Consider the following 9,059-nt stretch of genomic DNA (forward strand, 5'->3'; position numbering starts at 1 on the left):
ATATTCTATTTAATGAAATATTATGAAGAAGCAAACTTATAGTGACACACATTTGACTAGTGGTTTCTTGAGTTTTATTGAGTGGAGATTGGTAAGGGTGTAATATTTCTCTCTGGGGTGCTGAAGTTCTAAAACTTGACTTCGTGGGACTGGAGAGATGGTTCAATGTTTCAGAGTACTTGCTACTCCTTCAGGGGACCCCAGTTTGGCTACCAGGACCCATGTCAGGTAGCTTACATCCACCTGTAATTCCAGCTCCAGGGACCAGGGATACAACAGCTCTGGCCTGTGTGTTCACATGAACTCCTGTGCTCATGCTGCTAACCACACTTAATCCAAAATAAAAAAAATTATATATATATATATATATATATATATATATATATATATATGTGATATATTTACTAATGGTTATAAGGCAACCCAAATATATATAAGACCTGTAAATTTTCATCACTTATTATTTATCTATTTGGGATTTGCCATGACATCCAGGCTGGCTTCAAACAAGTAGCAATTGTCTTGCTTCAACCTCCCAAGTGCTGGTACTTTAGGTTTGCTCCCACACCTGGAAAACTGCGTAATGTAGAGGGATGAATTGTACATTATGTGATTTATATCTCAGCAATGCTAATAGTAAAAAAAATTATCAACTACAGTGTGACCTTTCATAATAGTCTGATATATAAGAAAAGGTCAAACTATTGATAATGAATGTTAAATTATTGCCTAAATATCAGTGAACTGGAGTTATTATTAGTATATTTTATATTTTTATTTTATATTTAATGGTTGATAGATTGGTGTGTTGTGTCTGCTCTTTTTGTGTTTGCACCCATTTTTTCGATATGTAAATCCAACAGCATATATGTGGAGGTTGGAGGGTAAGTTGCAGAAGTGAATTCTTCCCTCCATTCAGTGGGACTTGTGTATTTAATTAGGGTCATCAGGGTTAGCACCTGGTGTTTTTACTTGCTAAGGTGCTGAGCCATCTTTTTGACTTTTATTTTAAACTTGAAGAATGGGATTATGGTTATGTTAGAAAATTACATATATCATTTGGAATGACAGCTTTTGCAATTTTTCCCTTTACATAAAAGTATGTAATGTGTATGTATGAAGTCTGTGTGTGTGCATGCATTTGTGTGCATGCATGTGTGCTTTCACACATGTGAACTTTGCATGGCTTATGTGGGGAGTCAGAGGACACTTTTGTAGAGTTGATTCTCCTTTTCTACCTGTATATGAATATTGAGATTAAATACAGGTCATCTTGTTTGTATACCAAGTTTTCTAGCTAAACCATCTTGTCAGCCTTGGGATTTGTTTTCAGAAACAGGAAAAAAGAAGCTCAGTAGCCAGGCAGGATTGGTCACGGCTCCACAGTGACAAGGACATTTGTTGTTTTCTGAAGTTATTTCGTGTAGGTCCAAATTCTCCATGATAAAATGTTTCTGAAATGTTCTTAAAGAACTGCAAAGATCACTGAGGACATGGATTGGTGGTTTTACCTAGTACAAAACCATGACAGGGGTGGGGATAATGCAATGGGTATAGTATATGAAATATGTGCTAAACATGTTTCACATCTGCTACTGAGATATTTGCTTCTTGTACCCACCTGTGGCTTTTCTCCAAAACAGTGCCCTGAGCACCCTGGGTACAGCTGCTCTTGGGCCTGCAAGTTCCCCAGGAGATAGTCAGGCCCATTGTTACCCTTCCTAAAGTCAGCAGGTATGACCTTGGTTAAAGAGAAGCTAGGAAACCTCAGGAGAAGGGGATACAACTTTTAATGGCTCTGGGATTTAGTGGCCACTCATCTCTATCACCTCATGATCAATATTCTCCCCACAGCCTGCAAGTCTAGAATTCCCACTGTGGTCTTAGCCTCAGGCCCTTGATCAAGGGCAATCTCCCAGATAAAAGCCTCCTTCAGTGCTATCCAGTGCCCCATATGGGGCTGCCTTGTCATTGGATGTCTGGCCTCTAGCAGGCATGTGGCTGTGTGCTTTCCTTTTTGCTCTGTTTGGCTGTCTGTCTGGGTCTGTCTTTTCTGGACCAAGAGCCTGGCTGTTGCCAAGACAGAGTTCTCACTTTGATCGTCTTGGAGATGTAATTGTGGGTGGCAGCTTCTCCATCTTACACTTCTCTGATGGGGTTCTCTCTAATTTCACTGCTCCACCACCTGTGCTGCAGACTGCAAGGTAGGTGTTGCACGTAGAGTAACTGTCTCTGAAAGCCAGAAGCATCTTTGCAGGGTTGTGTGAAGCCTTGGATAAGAGTTGATTCTCAGAATCCCATCTAGATGGCCATGACTTTTCTCTGTGTGAATGCAGTAGCTCTGCTGCTCTCCTTTTACATCTCCTCTCTCCCTCTTCCTTATTTGTACCAGACTGAAATCTAGGTGCTCATGTATTGGCTGAAATGTATGAGCTCCACAGGTCAGGTGTGGATTCTTGATCCTTTTATATCCTTGCTTCTTAAAGTAGGATCCAGGTAGATATTGTTGTTAAATGATTAATTGTGTAATTAATAGATTTCTCATAAGTCATCAGCCTCCCGTTGTTCCTCTATACAGTATTCCTTTTGTTTGCTATTTTTTTCCTAAGAGTCTCATGTTGCCTCCAGTTCACTAGGAAGTCAAGGATGATGTTGAAGTTTTGATTCTCCTGTCTCCACCTCTTGAGTCCTGTGGTTATAGGGTGTATTACCACACTTAGTTAATGAGGATATAACTCCATGAACTAAGCCGTATCCACAACTATTTTGTGTCCTTTTTTTGTCCCAGTCTTTCCAATGTACTATTGCACAGATTAGTTGTCTACATAGCCTTTGTTGTTACTATTCTTTTTTTGAATGTTTATATTTACCTTTTTAAAAATTACAACAATGGCTTAGTATGGGGTACATGACTTTCTCCTAGGACTCATGAAGGTAAAAGTGGGAGTGTTAGTTTCAGGCAATACTCAGATAAGTAATGAGACACGTTTCAAAAGCAGTTAAAAGAATGCTTTCTAAAAAAAAAAAATACCATCATTCTTTATTCAACCACAAATACACAAAGACCTCCACTCCTGCATTTTCACATTTAACACCACTTCAAACGACTTTGTGTGTGTGTGTGTGTGTGTGTGTGACTGTATCTCACTTTGTGCTATAACTAGTCTGGAACTCCTTGTGAAGTTCAGGCTAGCTTCAAACAGGATTACAAACATGTTTGCATTCTCTCTCTCTCTCTCTCTCTCTCTCTCTCTCTCTCCTTCCTTCTTTTTGTTGTTCTTGTTATTCTTCTTGTTCTTGCTCTTCTTGTTCTTCTTCCTCGTCTTCCTCCTATTTTTTCCTTCCTCCTTCTCCTCTTCCTCCTCCTCATCCTCTTTTTCTGTTTCTTCTTTGTAAACAGTGTCTGTCTGTCTGTGTAGATGAGGTTATTATAGAAGTCACTATCTTCCAGCCTAAACCTGAGTGCTGGAATCACAAGTGTGCACCATCATACTTGTCTACCATGTTATTTCTTAAGCCAGTGAGTAATAATTGTATGTATGAATTGGGTACAATGCAATATTTTAAAAGTGTATATAGTATAGAATGATTAATCAAACTCACCGACAAATAACTTCATTTACACATTCAATTTTTGGAGATGTTAACATTTAAAGTCTAATGTGACAGTTGCAACAGGAGAATGAGGAGTTAAGGTCTTAGGGGCTAGAGAAATGCCTGAGTTGATGAAGTCTGCTGTGTAAGCGAGAAGCCAGAGGTTAGATTTCCAGAAGTCATATGAAAGTTTGTATGTTGAACATCTGTAACCCTGGTTAGGATCAGTGAGATGAGAGGGTTCCTGAGGATTGCTGGCCAGCAGCCTAGCTGAATGGATGAAGTCCAGGTTCAGTGAGGTAACCTGTCACATGAAGTAGTATGAAGAGGAGTCGTGCGATGGCTCATGGGGTAAAGTGCTTGACATGCAAGCCTGATGAATGACCTCAATGATCTCATCCTGGATCCCACATAAAGGTGGAGGAAGAGAACTGATTCAGAACCTTGTTTCCTGAACTCCATGTGTTGTAGCATGTGTGGGTCTATAAAAACTCATATGCACAGAATAATGTTTTTAAAGGATGAAGAAGCAATTGAGAAAGATATCCTGATATCATATCAGCCTTTACACCCTCAGAGGAAAATATACCCATACACAACACCCATACACACACACACACACACACATATGCACACACACACGGCGAGCATTGTTGAAGAATACATTCTTAGGCTACATTTAGCTTATATATTCATATATACACATACACAAATAAAAGAAGTTCATGGTCAACCTCTGCTATGTAGTGAGTGTGAAGTCAGATTTAGTGATACAGAAACTCAAAAGAAAAAAAGTTACTCTCAAAAGTAGCAATTCAAAAAAGTTAATTAAAGCGTAGCATCAGTTGGATGTAGTGGAACTCGTCTTTAATCTTAGCTCTCAGCAGGAAGTGCCAGGCAGATCTCTGAGTTCCAGGCAATCAGGAGACCCGGTCTTTACACCCCCAATGTCTGTCTGTCTATCTATCTATCTATCTATCTATCTATCTATCTATCTATCTATCTATCTTTTTCTCTTCCGTCAAAGCCTTCCATATGCACTCTCACTTTTAAATTCATGGCCTTTTATTGTTTAATCATTATTATTGTTGCATAGATACATGTGAATAAATACATAAATAATACATACATGTAACCTATTGAGTAATTTTGGTGTTGGTTGTAATATATTATTAGATTTACTCTTTAATGATTTCATATGTTTATATGGTACATTTAGTTTATTTCCATTCCCCTAGTCCCTCTTATTTTCCTTCCATACCTGTCATTACCTCCTAGACCACTAGAGGTCTTTTTCCCACATTCCTGACTTTTTATTTGTACCCACTGGTTTTAACTGGGGCTGTTATGTGTGGCTGTGGGTTTGGAATGTCTACTGGAGCCTGGTGGGGCCCCATGTTAGTTACAGGACTAAAGAAAATGATAGTCTTTAGCTCAGTTGCCAATAGTTAAACAAGGATAAGTAAGGCCAAGCAAAGAAATTGTCAGTGAATGACTGGCTGTTGACAGGCTCACATGCGTGCAGTGTGAGTCATGTCCTGAAGGCAGCATTTCATTTCTTGTCCCCATATCTTCTGGCTCTTAATGCCAGTAATTCTGAAATAGATGTTAGTTGCCATAATTATAACCAATCATACTATTCAGTAGATTTATTTTCCTTGTTTCCATGGGAAATGTTTTCTCTGTGTGGGTCTAGTTGTCCTTGGACTAGCTACGTACGTAGATCATGCTCTGGTCTCTGATTCACAGAGATCCACCTGCTTCTTCCTGCTAAGTGATGGGATTAAACAAGTGGGCCACCAACACAGCTCATGCGATATATCTTCAAATGTCACCACTGTCTTCTGAAGCTCTCACTTTGATTACTGTCTCTGTATTACCTCTGGCTCCCCTTTGACTCTTCTGGAATGTTCTCATGTGCACATCTCTGTACAAGTGTTTGTGGGGATGTACATTTTTACTCAGATCACTTGAATCACAGGGTTTATTCTTCTTCTATTATGTTCCATAATGAGTGATTAATGTGAGCTTCTCTTTCCCTCAGCGCTTCCATGTGGGGCTACCGAGTGGCCCAGAGTTTCGTCTTTGCCATTGAGGAGATTAATAGGAGTGCTGACTTGTTGCCCAATTTGACACTGGGCTTCTCCATTCGAAACTCTGGGGACTCAGTGCATGGAGCCCTCTATGAGACAATGGGATTTCTCACAGGCCAGGAGGAGCCCATCCCCAACTACACATGCCAGCATGGCTCTCCTCAGGCTGCCTTGGTTGGGGACACACGGTCATCCCTGTCTGTCTCCATGGCCAGACTTCTGGGGCTGTACAAGTTTCCCCAGGTGAGTTGCTCAAAGCCTTACTCTTGAGTGAAAGTGGTGAGAAAATTTCTTTTTTATTATTTAAAAAGTATTTTAAAAAGATTTACTTACTTTTATTTTATGTGTATTGAATATTTTGCATATATATGTGTGTGTGTGTACCCCATGAGTGCCTGGTTACTGTGAACATCAGAAGAGAGCATTGGACTCTCTAGAATTGTAGTTACATATGGTTTTTATGTGTTATGAAATTAAACTAGGGTTCTCCAAAGAGCACCAAGTAGTGTTAGTCACTCGGCCATCTCTCTATCATCATTTAATCAATCTATCAATTAATTATTATTATTAGAGAGGGAGAGCAACTATGTCTGTGTTTGTTTGTGTTATGTGTGTGTGAACCTTTGCATATCTGTGGAGGCCAGAAGAGGCTTCCTTCATCACTCCCCACCTATCCCTTGAGTCAAGATCTCTTCCTGAACCTATAGCCCATGATTTCTTGGCTAGGCTGGAAGACTGAAAGCTCCATCCAGCCTCCTGTGTGCACACCTCTTGGAGATGAGGATACTGTCATGAAGGGGATGCCCAACTTGTTCAATGAGCACTGAGCTCCTATCCTCACAATTTTGCAGCAAGTGCTTTTAACCATCTTGGTATCTCTCCATCCCTCAAATATCCCTCATTAGGCATATTTAAATTAGTAGAAATCTTATTTTTCTTCTCTGTACATGATCACACATCCAAAAACAACCAAACTTTGTTTCTGTTTTTTTCTGTAGGTGTGTGTGTTTGTGTGTGTGTGTGTATGTGTGTGTGTGTGTGTGTGTGAGTGTGTGTGCAACATCTCTCTGTGTCACTTAGGTTGCCCTTGAACTCTTGATCCTCTTCTCTCAGATTTCTGAGTCCTGTGCACTATTATGCTCAGAATAGACATGTGATATTTTAAAAGAACTTCTTATATTCCAACTTGTAGGGCTGCTAGATAAATTTTAGTTGAATTTGAATTTCAGGGCTGGAGATATGGCTCAGAGGTGAAGAACACTGAGTGTTGTTTTAGAAAAATTTCAAATCCCAATAACCACATGCTGGCTCATATAAATCTGCAACTCTATTTCTAGACATGTGACTCCCTCTTCTGTCCTGCATGGTTAGCAGACACACATGTGATACAAATCATAAATAAATACAGATAAAAAACTCATTCGTAGATAATAATAAAGATTGAGTTTCTGAGAATTGATGAATTGTTTTTAGTGTAAGCTTGTCCCAATATTTATATTAAAATATAACTTGTTTTCAACTAGTAATGTGTGTTTCATGTGACAAACTTATACATAGAAATGATAATTGCTTACTTACAACCCAAACATAACAGAAGAGCTTCTGTTTTATTGCACAGCCTGGCAAGACCACTTGCATGAGTTTGAACGAGCCTTTTCCCTCCACATGAAGCAACCAGATGCTAGAGCCTTTGTCTTAAGACAGTATAAACTTTACATATTTTGTAGCTGAAGAAGGTTTTCACTCATACTCTGAAGCTGACTAGCACATTCAGTGCCTCTCAAAACCTAAACAGACAAGACTAAACTGGACCAGATTAGACTGGACCATACCAAACCACACCAGACTAGACCAAACCACCACAGACACAGAACCCACTGTCACATCTTTAAGTACTCTTTGTTTTGAGAACAAAGTAACACCTCTTCCTCAACAAATTGATAAATCAGATTCCCATTTCTTTTAAATCTGGAAAACCTCACAGTGGTCTGATAAGAGCCCATAATTCATTTGTTCTTACTAGGTGCAGAAAGAAGGCTCATTGGGTAAAGGTGCTTGATAGCATGCTTGCTGACTTGAGTTTGAGCCTCTGGAACACACCAGGTATCCCCCACAATTTGTCTTCTATGTCTACACATGCCTTATCCCAGACACACAGAGTGACATACAGACACAAAATGAACACACACACACACACACACACACACACACACACACACACTCACATTTTCTAAAGAACATCCTAACAGCTGTGTGCAAATGAGAGAATCAGAGCAAACCTAGCTGAGTTGCTGGAAACAAATATAGGAGTGGGTAGTGGGAAGGACAGATGATGATAGTAGAACAAGTAAAGATATGGTTCTGGGCTTCTTTTGAGAAGCCACAGGGCTGTCTGTGATGATAGGCTGGGGAAGGGCAAACAGCTGCTTGGTAGAATCAGTACTTTTTCCAAAGCATTATTGTAGATTTGGTTCTGATGTTCTCTTGCTCCCCATTGGTTCTTGATCTGTCAGTAAAGAAGCCATGGGCCAATATCTGGGTGGAAGTAATAGGCAGGACTTCCAAGTCTCTGGAGGAAAAGAGACAGAAGCAAGAGAGGAGAATTCGCCATGCTTTGGAGAGAGAAGAACCAAGCAGCCATGGGAGATCTCAGGAGGAGTGGGACCTGTGGCGCCTCCTATAGGCGGGTGGTCAGGGATGTTTAGCAGGGACTAGATGAATCTTAGCAACTAAAGTTAAGGTGGGAGGTGTGGGGATAAAAATATTGTTATGGACACACTTTTCCAGGCATGAGATAGTAGTGTCCAGCAATTGTGTCCAGAAGGCAAGTTGAAAAGGAACAACTGTGTGTTTGTTTGTGTGTATATGTGCGTGCGCGCCCGTGTGTGTCTTTTATCCACGGATTCAAGGGAATCTGGGTTGAGGCTGGTATTGTGATCTGTTTCCGGAGCTAGGTAGGGTAGCTAAAGCTTCACGCAACACATTATTTTCATTTCCTTTCATGAAAATTGTTATGCTTTAGATTATAATATACATTTATGTGTATGTGTATAGGTCTCTGTAAATCTATGCAACAGGGGTGGGAGGAAACCAAAAGCAAGTGTCAGATTCCATTGGGCTGGAGTTACAAACATTTGTGAGCCACCTGATGTGGGTGTTGAGAATCTAACTGGAGTCCTTTACAAATTCAACAAGGGCTAGAACTGCTGAGCTGTCTCTCCAGCCTCATCTTTCCGACATTCAAACCAGACCATTAGGTTGCTCCTGAGTCCTGGATCTCATCTGCTCTCTTATTGCCTGGTTCTCCCTTGACAGGTCAGTTACTCATCTTCGCTCCCTAGCCTGAGTGACAAGATCCAGTTTCCATCCTTC

The sequence above is a fragment of the Grammomys surdaster genome, unplaced genomic scaffold (assembly GCF_004785775.1).
Source record: "Grammomys surdaster isolate TR1022 unplaced genomic scaffold, NIH_TR_1.0 576, whole genome shotgun sequence".
Lineage (NCBI taxonomy): Eukaryota > Metazoa > Chordata > Mammalia > Rodentia > Muridae > Grammomys > Grammomys surdaster.